The sequence below is a fragment of the Piliocolobus tephrosceles genome, chromosome 3 (genome assembly GCF_002776525.5).
Source record: "Piliocolobus tephrosceles isolate RC106 chromosome 3, ASM277652v3, whole genome shotgun sequence".
Lineage (NCBI taxonomy): Eukaryota > Metazoa > Chordata > Mammalia > Primates > Cercopithecidae > Piliocolobus > Piliocolobus tephrosceles.
The window spans coordinates 3,723,720-3,736,433 of record NC_045436.1 but is presented as its reverse complement, the minus strand read 5'-3'; positions in this window follow the sequence as shown (position 1 = coordinate 3,736,433).

Genomic DNA, 12,714 nt, shown 5'->3' with positions numbered 1-12,714 from the left:
GAAAACATTTGCAATTCATTTTTATTAATGAGATGATTATTTGAACGAATATTAACTTGTATTTTCCTGAGATATGAGTTTCTACTGTGGGAAGGTAGAAACAATTCTCTTACTAAAAGTATTGTGGGCAGGCTTGCTTTCTGAAGGCTAATCAGTAACTGGCTTTGTGGAAACAGAACCTTCCTCCCATGGTTACAGACTCAGGAGATGGCATTGGTGAAATCACTTGGGCTCACTGGGATTCTTTGACTCCCGATCTTGAAAATTATGATAATAAATAGCATCTTAGATACTCCTATATAATTAGTGATGATCACTGTGTAATATATTCACAGGAATGTATTATTTTACCATAAGATAATATGCCATGTATAAGGTAGTCCTTATCCCGAAAGACTATTTTTATTTTTATTTTTTTTTGTTTGTTTTTTATTTGTTGGTTTGGGCCCAATCTTGGCCCACCACAACCTCCACCTCCAGGGTTCAAGCTATTCTCCCTGTCTCAGTCACCGAGTAGCTGGGATTACAGGCACATGCCACCATGCCTGGCTAATTTTTGTATTTTTAGTAGAGATGGGGTTTCACCATGTTGGCCAGGCTGGTCTCCAACACCTGACCTCAGGTGATCCACCTGCCTTGGCCTCCCAGAGTGCTAGGATTATAGGCGTGAGCCACCATGCCCAGCCTTTTTATGTTTGTTTTACAATACAACAAAAAAGTTTTTAGTTTTACAATAAGAGTCTGATTATTGGAAATATACTGGAATAGCTTTTTAAAACATTTATATTTCTAGTATTTAAAGAGAAAACTGAAATTATAAGTCTGAGTTAATTTCTATACCTGAAATGTTCATTTGTCTGCTGAATTCAGGGAGCATTTGAGATGTCACATTTTGGAACTTTGATTTAAGTAAGTCATTATTCTTTTTTTTTTTTTTTTTTTTTTTGCGAGACGGAGTCTCGCTCTGTCACCCAGGCTGGAGTGCAGTGGTGCGATCTCAACTCACTGCAAGCTCCGCCTCCTGGGTTCACGCCATTCTCCTGCCTCAGCCTCCCGAGTAGCTGGGACTACAGGCGCCGCCACCTCGCCCGGCTAGTGTTTTCTTTGCATTTTTTAGTAGAGACGGGGTTTCACCGTGTTAGCCAGGATGGTCTTGATCTCCTGACTTCGTGATCCCCCCGTCTCGGCCTCCCAAAGTGCTGGGATTACAGGCTTGAGCCACCGCGTCCAGCCCCAAATAAGTCATTATTCTCAAGGCTGATTTCCATGACCCTGGAATGAGACACATCCACTGTGCCGCTGGTTCTGAAGAGTCTCTAGTCGGCCAACACTGTGAACGTGTGAAGGACTAGTTGTCACTTTCATGTTATTTGCCAACCTGACAGCTGAGACATTGCTTTTCAGCATTTTAGTTAAGATTTGCTTTTTAACTGTGCGATAATCCTGTTTTATTCTGGCATTATAAAATAAAAATCACAGCTTCTGCTTTTCTTATATGCTTTGTGTGTTATCAATATTCTCAACTATTCATATTTTAAATAAATCATTATTGTGAATTAGTCAATATGTCAAGTTGCTTAATATGTCACATATCAATGCTATTTAATATATAGTATCTGTATTTAAGATATTGATATGTTACTGGTAGAGGGTGTCCAAGTTCTTGCTGCTTTGAACAAAGAATTGGACAAAACGCACAGAGGAGGCAAGAAAAGCAGAGATTTACTGAAAACAAAAGCACACCACGCAGGGTGGGAGCAGCCCGAGCAAGCAGCTCAAAAACCGGGTTACAGAACACTCTCTCAAGGCTTCCATTGGTTACTTGGTGTATGCCCTACGTAAACGAAGAGGCTAAAGTGAAGTTACAAAGTTATTTACTTGGTGTGCACCCTATGCAAATGAAGAGGGTATTTCCTGCCATCGCTGAGCTAGCGTTACAAAGTTATTTACTTGGTGGTAGAAAGTTGGCGTTTTCCCCCTTGATTTACTTCTACGAAGCCTTTAGGTTCCCTGCCTCCAGACCCTATTTCTCCTGCCTCAAATATATCAAAGACATATTCAATACAGCATTAAGTTGCTTAATATTTAAGAGGTTAAGATGCACAGGTAATGACCTCTAAATGAATACCAGTAAAACTAGGAAAAGCTGTAAACTCTGACTCCTCTCTGACCTAGGTAGAAGTAACATCCAGAACTTCTGCAGGCTGTCCTGTGTAACTGTTCCCAGGAGGAACCCTTGTCCCCGGGGTTTGAGAGAAGCGATTGAGGAAAAGGATGTTTGACCTCTTCTTTCATTTGCCCAAGTGACTTGACTTGTTTGAATCCTCTCAGGGTGCCATCATGTGATCTGTTCACTCCAACTTCTGTCTTTCACGTTGCAAAACAACACCTAACTGAATCAACACTGAGTTCAAAATAAATTTTGGTATTTAGTTGTACCTAAAAATGATAACTTTTAAATTGTAATCAGAAGTAGATGCTATCAATTTGTTAGTGAGGAGGGGACGAGTTTTCAATGCCACTTAGTTAACAATGTCTAATTGTTCAAATATACATCTTAGGTTGTAAAAGAGACTCCATGGTAAGTTATAGTGACCATTCAAACATGTAAAAGGGCTTCAAATCAAGAACTTATAAGGCATTTGTTGCAATCTTTTAAGACACAAAGCAGATTAGCAGTTGTCTGGACCTAGGAACAGGAAAGGGGAGTGGCTACAAATAGGGGGAAGACACCTTTTTCCGGTAAAGAAAATGCTCTAAAATCGGGTTATGGTAATAATTGTACAACCATGTAAATTTACTGAAAGTCTGAAAGTCATCGAGTTGGATACTTAAAACAGGTGAATTTTACAATCATGTAAATTATATTTTCACAAAGCCATTAAAAATAGTCTCTTTTGAGCAACTACATGTGCCCAGCCCTGTGCTAATTACTACAGTGAACAGCAAAACGGGATTTAGAATCTGGGTGAACAATAGAACCTGTAGGCAATAGAACCTGGGTGAAAAAGGATTTCAAAGACAGACCTGGGCAGAGGTGACTCCACAGAGGGGAAACAACCCCTTCCACGGTGGGTGAGATTTCAGCAAGTGGAGATGGTCTCGCTGACTTTAAGAATGAAGCCGCGGACCCTCACGATGAGTGTTATGGTTCTTAAAGATGATGTGTCTGGAGTTTGTTCCTTCAGATGTTCAGATGCGTTAGCAAGGTCTTCCTTTTAGTAGGTTCGCGGTGTCGCTGACTTCAAGTGTGGAGCCCCACACCTTCACCGTGTGACAGCTCTTAAAGGTGGCGTCAACCCAAATAGTGAGCAGCAACAAGATTTACTAAGAACCAAAGAACGAGTATTCCACATCGCGGAAAAGAACCCAACTAACGCACTGCTGGTTAGCGCATGCAGCCGGCTTTTATTCCCTTATCGGACCCCACCCACATCCTCCTGATTGGTCCATTTCACAGAGAGGTGATTGGTCTATTTTACAGAGCGCTCATTGGTACATTTTACAGAGAGCTGATTGGACCATTTTAACAGGGTGCTGATTGGTGCATTTACACTCCCTGAGCTAGACATAAAAGTTCTCCAATCCCAGCGACATTCAGGACTCCCCTCTGGCTTCACCTGGTGGATCCTGCACTGGGGCTGCAGGCGGAGCTGCCTGCCAGTCCCAAGCCATGCCCACACTCCTCAGTCCTTGGGTGGTGGATGGGGCCGGGCACTGCCGGGGTGGCTCGGGCTGCGCGGGAGCCCACTGTGGGGGAGTGGGGGGTTGGACATGGCAGGCTGCAGGTCGCCAGCCCTGGCCCACGGGGAGGTGGCTGAAGCTCAGTGAGAATTGGAGTGCAGTACGTGTGGGCCAGCAGTGCTGGGAGACCCAGTCCAACCTCCGCAGCTGCTGGCCCGGGTGCTAAGCCTCTCATTGCCCTGGGCTGGCGGCGGGCCTGGCTGGATGCTCTGAGTGCGGGGTCGGCCGATCCTGTGCACGTGCCCCCCGGAACTCTCGCTGGCCCCCGCTGCCACTGGCACCTTTCCCTCCACACCTCCCCACCAGCAGAGGGAACCAGCTCTGGCCTTGGCTAGCCCAGAGAGGGGCTCCCACAGTGCAGTGGTGGGCTGAAGGGCTCCTCAGGCGCCACCAGAGTGGATGCCAAGGCAGAGGAGGTGCCGAGAGTGAGGGCTGCTAGCATGTTGTCACCTTTCATTTAGATGCAATGTTTTGAAATTGTGACTTTATGGGTTTCAACTGGCAAACCCAGACATCAAGATGAAATTCCTTCCTGGGATCTATGCCTTAGATTTAGGTGTCAGCCAGTTAAACAGAGGAACATAGACTCTAACTTCACAGTCCAAAGCAAGGCTGACCATCACATAGCAAAAGGGGCTTTAAGCACTTTTTTTTCCTGTAAACATATACATCTGTGTTAAAATAACAAAGGACAATCAGTCATTAGTTACTAATTACACTAGGTGACATACTAGCTACTCTTGGCTCTTGTAACTCTCTAGCCTTGCTCCATTGTCCTGTTTATGGAAGAAAAGAGTTATGCCATGTGGCTATTTTCACAAACCATTCTTTATTCTTTGTGTGCATTGGGCAAGAATCACCAGACTTTCCGATGGTGGAACTCTTCCAGTTTTGTTTGAGGACTTCTGGGCAGACAGAGTTGGCTTATTTAGCTTCCTTTTCTCTTAGGTCAGTTCCCCAGGAAACAGGTTTTGGGATGGAGATTTACATGAAGGAAGTTTCAGGGGTGCTCTGATTTACAAGTGAGTGAAATAAGCTGGATTGGGAAGAGAGAGAATGATTAACTGATGCAATTCATAATTGCAACTGAGTTCTTAGCCAACCCCATGGGGAGCTCTAGAGCTGGAATGACCCTAGAGAATTAGGAGAAATCTAGGCAAAGGGTTGGACCCCTCTCCATGCCCTCACATCAACCAGTCACAGACACAGGCAGCCCCAGGGAGGAAATGTGACCTTAAGTAATATGTTTTGCCAAAAGAAATTCAAGGAGGGGGACGGGTGCAGTGGCTCATGCCTGTAATCCCAGCACTTTGGGAGATGGAGGCAGGCGGATATCACCTGAGGTCGGGAGTTAGAGACCAGCCTGACCAACATGGAGAAACCCAGTTCTACTAAAAATACAAAATTAGCCGGACGTGGTGGCACATGCCTGTAATCCCAGCTACTTGGGAGGCTGAGGCAGGAGAATTGCTTGAACCAGGAAGGCAGAGGATGCAGTGAGCCAAGATTGCGCCATTGCACTCCAGCCTGGTCAACAAGAGCAAAACTCTGTCTCAAAAAAAAAGGAAGAAAGAAATTCAAGGGGAAGGCCTCAGTTATGAACCGTCAGAAGCGAACTCACTGTGCAGCTGGTGGAGTAAGTGCCTGGATCCTGAGAGCAGAACTCCCTATAGAATGGCCTTTTCAAAAACTGTAACAGTGAGAAACTTATGACATTGAAGGGATCTGACCTAACCAACTCGATCTTGCTTCCAGCCTTGTTTATTTCTGGGTGCAGCAAACTACCTTTGGGAGGTACTTAGTTTATAGTTTAACTTCGAAACAAAGATGATAACTTCCCTTTCTCAAAACAAACCTCCCTCTTGCCAGGGAACCAGACTGCCTTTGTAGGACTAACAAATTAGCCACTAGGTTTGTAACTTCCTCAATTACTCCTGCAGACAACATCACCATTTCAGAATGTAAGATTGGCCTTTTGAGATGTCTTTTCAAGTTTTTGCATTTCCGACAAATGATGGCTCAACCTAGACCCACCAAGTCCTGTAGCTCCACCTAGGAACCACCTCAGTGTAAGAAGACAGCTTTGGCTCCCTATGACTTCATCTCTGACCCAACCAATCAGCACTTCCCATTCCCCAGCCCCTACCCACCAAACTATCCTTAAAAAACCCTAGTCTCAAGGCCAGGTGCGGTGGCTCATGCCTGTAATCCCAGCACTTTGGGAGGCTGAGGCAGGTGGATCACTTGAGGTCAGGAGTTCGAGACCAACCTGGCCAACATGCTGAAACCTCGTCTCTCCTAAAAATACAAAAAAATTAGCTTGGCGTGGGGGTGGGCTCCTGTAATCCCAGCTACTCAGGTGGCTGAGGCAGGAGAATTACTTGAACCCGAGAGGTGGAGGCTGTAGTGAGCCGAGATTGTGCCACTGCACTCCAGCCTGGGCAACAGAGCAAGACTCTGTCTCAAAAAACAAAAACAAAATAAACCCTAGTCTACCAATTTTGGGGGAGACTGATGTGAGTAATAAAACGCCAGTCTCCTGTTCAGCTGGGTCTGTATGAATTAAACTTTTCTCTATTGCAATTCCCCTGTCTTGATAAATTAGCTCTGTGTGGGCAGCAGGTAAAATACTTGGTGGTCACACCTGTTTCACTACAACATCCTCTGCGCCTTTTGAGGTACTTAAGAATTAAAAGGGCAGGTGCAATGGCTCATTGTAATTCTAGCATTTTGGGAGGCCAAGGTGAGAGGATTGCTTGAGGCCAGAAGTTTGAGACCAGTCTGGGCAACACAGCAAGACTGTCTCTACAAAAATTTAAAAATTAGTTTGACGAGGTGGTGTGAGCCTGTAGTTGCAGCAACTTGGGAAGCTAAGCTGGGAGAATGGTCCAAGGCCAGGAGTTTGAGGCTACAGTGAGCTACGATCGTGCCACTGCACTCCAGCCTGGGTAACAGAATGAGACCCTATAACCATCCAATGGGTTTGTCTTGCCTGCTGCCCAGATAGAGCTGACTGGAAATTTTAAAGGACAATTTGATGGGTGCGGGGGGAGGGGTGCAGGGAATGGGGAATGCTGATTGGTTGGATCAGAGACAAAATCACGTGGAATTGACGCTGTCTGTTCACACTGAGTAGGCTCTCGAGTGGCAGCCACAAGACCAGGTGAGCCCGTTTATGGATCTGAGTGGCGCCAGCTGATCCATCAAGCGCAGGGTCTGAAAAATACCTCAACATCAATCTTAAGTTTTATAATGCTATGTTATTCATAGGAGCAATTGAGGAGGCTAGTGATCTTGTGGCCTCTGGCTGCATGACTCCAGAGTCATAATTTCTAACCTTGTGGCTAACTTGTTAGTTTTACAAAGGCAGTCCAGTTCCCAGGCAAGAAGGGGGTTTATTTTAGGAAAGGGCTACCATCCTGTTTAAAGTTAGTTCGGCCTATGCTTAGGAATGAACAAGGGCAGGCTGGAGGTCAGAAGCAAGATGGAGTCGGTTAGGTCAGATCTCTTTCACTGTCGTAACTTTCTCTCTGCTATAATTTTTACAAAGGTGGTTTCAAGACCCTGCCTCTAAAATTAAAACAAGAATTAAAATATACAGAGCTCAGTTGGCTTGGGCACTAATGCAAGCTTCCAAACTTTTATTTTTTAATAAGGTCTCTTTCAAAACTTCTGAGAAACAAATGACTTCATAAAAAGCCAATAATTTTGTTTGTTTTTTAACAGATAAGGATGTTTTCACAGTGTTAATGTCCTGCAGTCAAAGACAACGAACTCACCTGCAGTTAAAGAAGTTGGGGTTTGCTTCATTGCAGTGAGGAAGGAAACACGTCGTGGGGTATCAGTAAGAAGGGGCTTGAAAAATCCTGTTATATAGGATTTGGGCTTGGGATGGGTAAATAGGAAGAGGAGACTAGAACAGGGATAAAGTTGTAAAAGAAATAGCAATCACTAGCTGGATGTGGTGGCTCACGCCTGTAATCCCAGCACTTTGGGAGGCTGAGGTGGGAGGATCACCTGAGGTCAGGAGTTGGAGACCAGCCTGGCCAACATGGTGAAACCCCGTCTCTACTAAAAATAAAAAATCAGCCGGGCGTGGTAGCACACACCTGTAATCCCAGCTACTCGGGAGGCTGAGGCAGGAGAATCGCTTGAACCTGGGAGGCGGACGTTGCAGTGAGCAGAGATCACGCTATTGCACTCCAGCCTGGGCTATAAGGGCAAAACTCCATCTCAACAAAGAAAAAAAAGAAAGAAATAGCAATCACTGAGCTGAGAGAGGAGCGTTTATGGTATTTTGAGGGTGGCACAGTGACGTTATTTTTGTCTGGACTCAGACAAAATTATGACATGGTGGTGCTTCGTGCTGCTTTCTAGTACAGAACAGTCTTGTGGAAGGTGGTATGTGGTGGGTGTGTCTGTGTCCCACGGGAGAGGAGCACACCTGCCCCGTGGGTGCCCGGCCGCTCCCGCACCCGCCCTGTGGGTGCCTGGCTGCTCCTGCACATCAAGGCCTGCTCCCTTGTTTTCCTTTCTACCTCCCTTTGCATGGGGATGTTCTTGGCTCCTTTCAGAGATCTCTTTTTTTTAATCTGAGTGAGTACTTGGTCGAGAGGGACAGAAGCTCATTGTTTAGGTAAAAAGGAGGCAGGTGTGTGGGACAAGCAAACTCGGAAGGGGAGCTGGAACGGGGCTCTGACACCACCACGCAGTGTGTGCTTCTCTCTGCATGATGGCGGCATTGGTTTGCATGGCTGGAAATGGGGGCGCCCAGGATCTTCGAGGCTGCCATTTCCCTTCAACAAGGCGCTAGCCCTCTTTCCTAGTGTGGCTTCCAAAACCTCAGGACAGTCCTTTGCGTGGTCTAGCTGGGGATAGATGTCCATGTTTGTGGCCATGGGAGTAGGGTGCTGGGGTTGGCAGCACCCACTAGAACCACACGGAGAGAATGGCAGGAGGAATGGCCCCCACAAAACAAACCAATGCTATTTCCCCAAGAGGGGAGCCAGGCAGCAAAGCAGGGTGTGTCCACCCTATGAGCCATGCGGAACTGGTGTGCTGGACAAGCTGGACTTGTCAAGTCCAATCAGAAACCTCCGTTGTTCTTTCTTCCCTCTCAAAGCTCTCTTTTTTCCATCCTGCCATTTGAACGAAACCTCTGGCTTAGTAGACACACTTAGATAGCACAAAGCACGTCCCAGCATCATGGTGCAAAACTCCAGTCCTGTAGCAATAACGAAAGCACAAACTCGTTCCCGGTTGGAGTTCTCTTCTTCTGTGTCTGAGACCTGCTGCAGCCTGCTGGACGCCCGCATCGGGGAGCGGGGTAGTGTTGACTTCCTTTGGCTGCACACTCCCCCTGCTCTTTCACCTGCTACCTGGGGCTCTGAGCATCTCCAGGATCTGAGGGGTTCAGCACACGGAAGGAGAAGATAAAAGACAGAGAAGCCTTCCTTGGTGGGCACAGGTACCATCCAGCCCGGGGCCTTTGGCAGCATAACACTGAGGTGCTGCCTCTTTCTTTCATGAACGCTTCTGTCATTTCTTCAGAAATCCAGCTTCTTCCCTTGCACTCCAACTCACAGGCTCTGGTTAGCCACTCCCAGCACAGGTTCATCCATGCTGCTAGGATGGAATAAAATGAATCCAAAACTTTCCATTGGCCTGTCCCAATCCGGGTTCCAAATTCTCTCCTGCTATGTCTTCATACATCTAAGGCATTAATTGGTGTTCCTCACTAGTGTTGTAAGACAACGTCTTGTGAAAGGGGTTCCTGCCAAAGAGATGTGGGAAAGACGGTATACTACCTTCTTCTCTCAGAAATACTCAATGCATACCAGCATATGAAAAAACTAAGATGCCTGCTATAAAGAAAGCTGTTTAACCTTCATTATTGAGGCAGTTGCCAAACCAATTTGGTTATAGAACCCTTCTAGTGGTAGGGTGCCAAAGGCATGTTCTTTTTTTCTTTTTTTTTTTTTTTCCTCCCAAAGGCATGTTCTGCATAGCACCCTTTTGGAAACACTCTACTCTAGGTAAACTTAATTATTCTAGTTCTTGCACCTCCTAAGAAATTCTCCTCTTCACACCTTGCCCACCTTAGATGTCACAGTTTGTTTTTTATTGCCTTCTCCTTCACTTTTGCACCCTTTTTTTTAATTTATTTATTTTTTTTTTGAGATAGCATCTTGCTCCGTTGCCCAGGCTGGAGTGCAATGGCACGATCTTGGCTCACTGCAACCTTGACCTCCTGGACTCAAGTGATCCTCCCACCTCAGCCTCCCCAGTAGCCAGGACTACAGGTGTACACCACCACACCTGGCTAATTTTTTTTGATTTTTAGTAGAGATGAGTTCTCACTGTATTGCCCAGGCTGGTCTTGAACTCCTGGCCTCAAGTGATCTTCCCACCTCAGCCTCCCAAAGTGCTGGGATCACAGGTGTGAGCCACTCAACCCACCCTGCACTCATTTCTTTAAAGCTTCAGCTAAATTCCATTCCTGCTAGTCAATGGCTTTAGCCAGAATTTCAGCAGCATTTTCTTCCCCTCCTTTTCAGGCCCTAGATGTGGATGCCCCAGATTTTGGATGGGCCAACGCATGAGGTGGGGAAGCTCAAATACCAGACCAAGGAAGTGAGTTAGTGGAAACGAGGAGCCATAAAGATGCTTTTATAGTAGAAGCGATATGGATTGAAGAGCTGGATTTTAGGAAGAGTGAGATACTGGGATTGACTGGGAACAGACTGAGGTTCTTCAGATGCCCCTATTTACACAGGGCAAGTTCAGATTGAGGCAGGAAAATAGGGTCTGGAGGTAGGGAATATAAGCCCAATTCAGACTTCCGTTGTGACGGAAATATCCTCTCCACAGAACCTATGCTGTAAATGACTTTGTAACTACGTCAAACTCTCCATTTACATAGGGCTCTCCATTTACAAACTCTCCATTTACAAACTCTCCATTCCCCCAGTAACCAATGGAATCCTCTAGGGGGTATTTAAACTCCCAAAAATCATGTAATGGGGCTTTTGAGCCCCTATGCTCGGGCCTGCTCCCACACTGTGGAGGGTACTTTCTTTCTTTCTTTTCTTTCTTTTTTTTTTGAGCTGGAGCTTCACTCTTGTTCCCAGGCTGGAGTGCAGTGGCGTGATCTCGGTTCACTGCAACCTCCGCCTCCCGGGTTCAAGCAATTCTCCTGCCTCAGTCTCCTTAGTAGCTGGGATTACAGGTGCCCACCACCATTCCCAGCTAATTTTTTGTATTTTTAATAGAGACGGGGTTTCACTATGTTGACCAGGCTGGTCTCGAACTCCTGACCTCAGGCGATCCACCCACCTCAGCCTCCCAAAGTGCTGGGACTACAGGCATGAGGCACCGCGGCCGGCTCTGTACTTTCATTTTCAATAAAACCCTTCATTGCTTTGTGTGTTTTGTCCAATTCTTTGTTCAAGATGCCAAGTACCTGGACACTCTCCACCGTTAACATATTGACTAGTGTGGCCTTCAAGACCGTTCGCAACTGGGTCGAGCTTATCTCCTTGCTTGATTTTGTTTGGTTTTGTTTTACCACATCTCCTATGCTTGGTGCCATCACCTCTGACTGTGACCACTCTGTCCCCTCGCCTGTCACAGTCGTGTCTCTGTGCTCCTCCCTCTGCAAGCAACAGCCTCTCCTCTCCTCTCCAGCTGGACGGAGCCCACTCTGTGAGAATCCGTCCTTCATAGCGTTGCCCTTTCTGCCTTGGAGGATTAATCGCTTCATTACTTAGGTGTCCATCATACTTTATCCATGCCCTTAGTCTAACAGCAGACGGTGTGGCAGACACCGTTATAGTATCTGACTCTGTCCTGAGCCCTTGCAATAGGATAGCACTTTGAACACAGAGAGCCCTGTCCTACTCGTCTTGGTATCCCCACTATCTAGAAAGGTGACTGGAACATTGTAATTTGTCAAAGAAGAAGCTGTTGGAAAAGGAAATGTTAGATTGAAGTTGTGGCAGGAGGCATAGAAAGGGAATAGGCACATGAGATTGTGTGGAAATACACTTTTACCATCAGCTAATTTCATCTCCAGTAGCTCTTTTTCTGGGAATGAAAACAAACAAGAGAACCAGGATGCTCCGGCATTCCCTCTGGTCTCCTCCAGCTCTGTGATCCCTATTCCAGAACATGCCAGCGCTCCAGGAAGAATGATGCGGGGTTCTAGGTCCCCACTTAAAACCTTAGTTTATATTCTAAGTTTTTTTGGTGTGATCTTGTTCTCTTTTTTCCTGCTTCATGTGTGACCATTGCCTTATACTTACATAGTGCCTGACACACAGTAGGAATTCACAAAACGTTTGCTGATGGAATAATTAAAGGATTATTGAACGGATACACTCTGAACAACACTGTAGCTCTCTATGACAACAGGGAGAAATCCTCTCAGTTCTCCAAATGTGCCTCGCCCTTTCAAATTTCTATCCATTTGTGGGGTTCTGCTTTCACTGCTCTGTTCTCTCCTTTCCTTGGCTACATCTTGCAGTTTCAGGGTTAGATTCGGTGTCCACTTCTCCTAGAAGCCTTCCTAAACATGCCTTGGGATGATTGTTTGCCAGGCCTTCACCCTGTGCGAAGGGCCTTGGATAGAAAGGAGGTAACCTTGTGAACAGAGTGAGTGCTTGTAAGTGTGCAACCTGGAGATCCACCGTGCCAGTGCAAGGATCTGCACAAATCCCAGGTGGGAGGCAGGGCTTTGCCTCGGCCGCCATGTGACTTTGAAGGGAGTTCTCAATTGGGGCCTCTTTTCCAGTCTACTACTTTGCTGAAAATCGCCCTTCTTCAGAGCAAGAGGGTTTAAAGAGCTGTTCTTCAGGTTGTTTTGGTATCAAGCAGTTTCCACTGGGATGAGCACTGGGTCCAGCGAGCTCATCCTTCCTCAGAGAAACCCTTTTACGTACCTAATGGTGAGAAACAGAAGGTCCCTCTAGA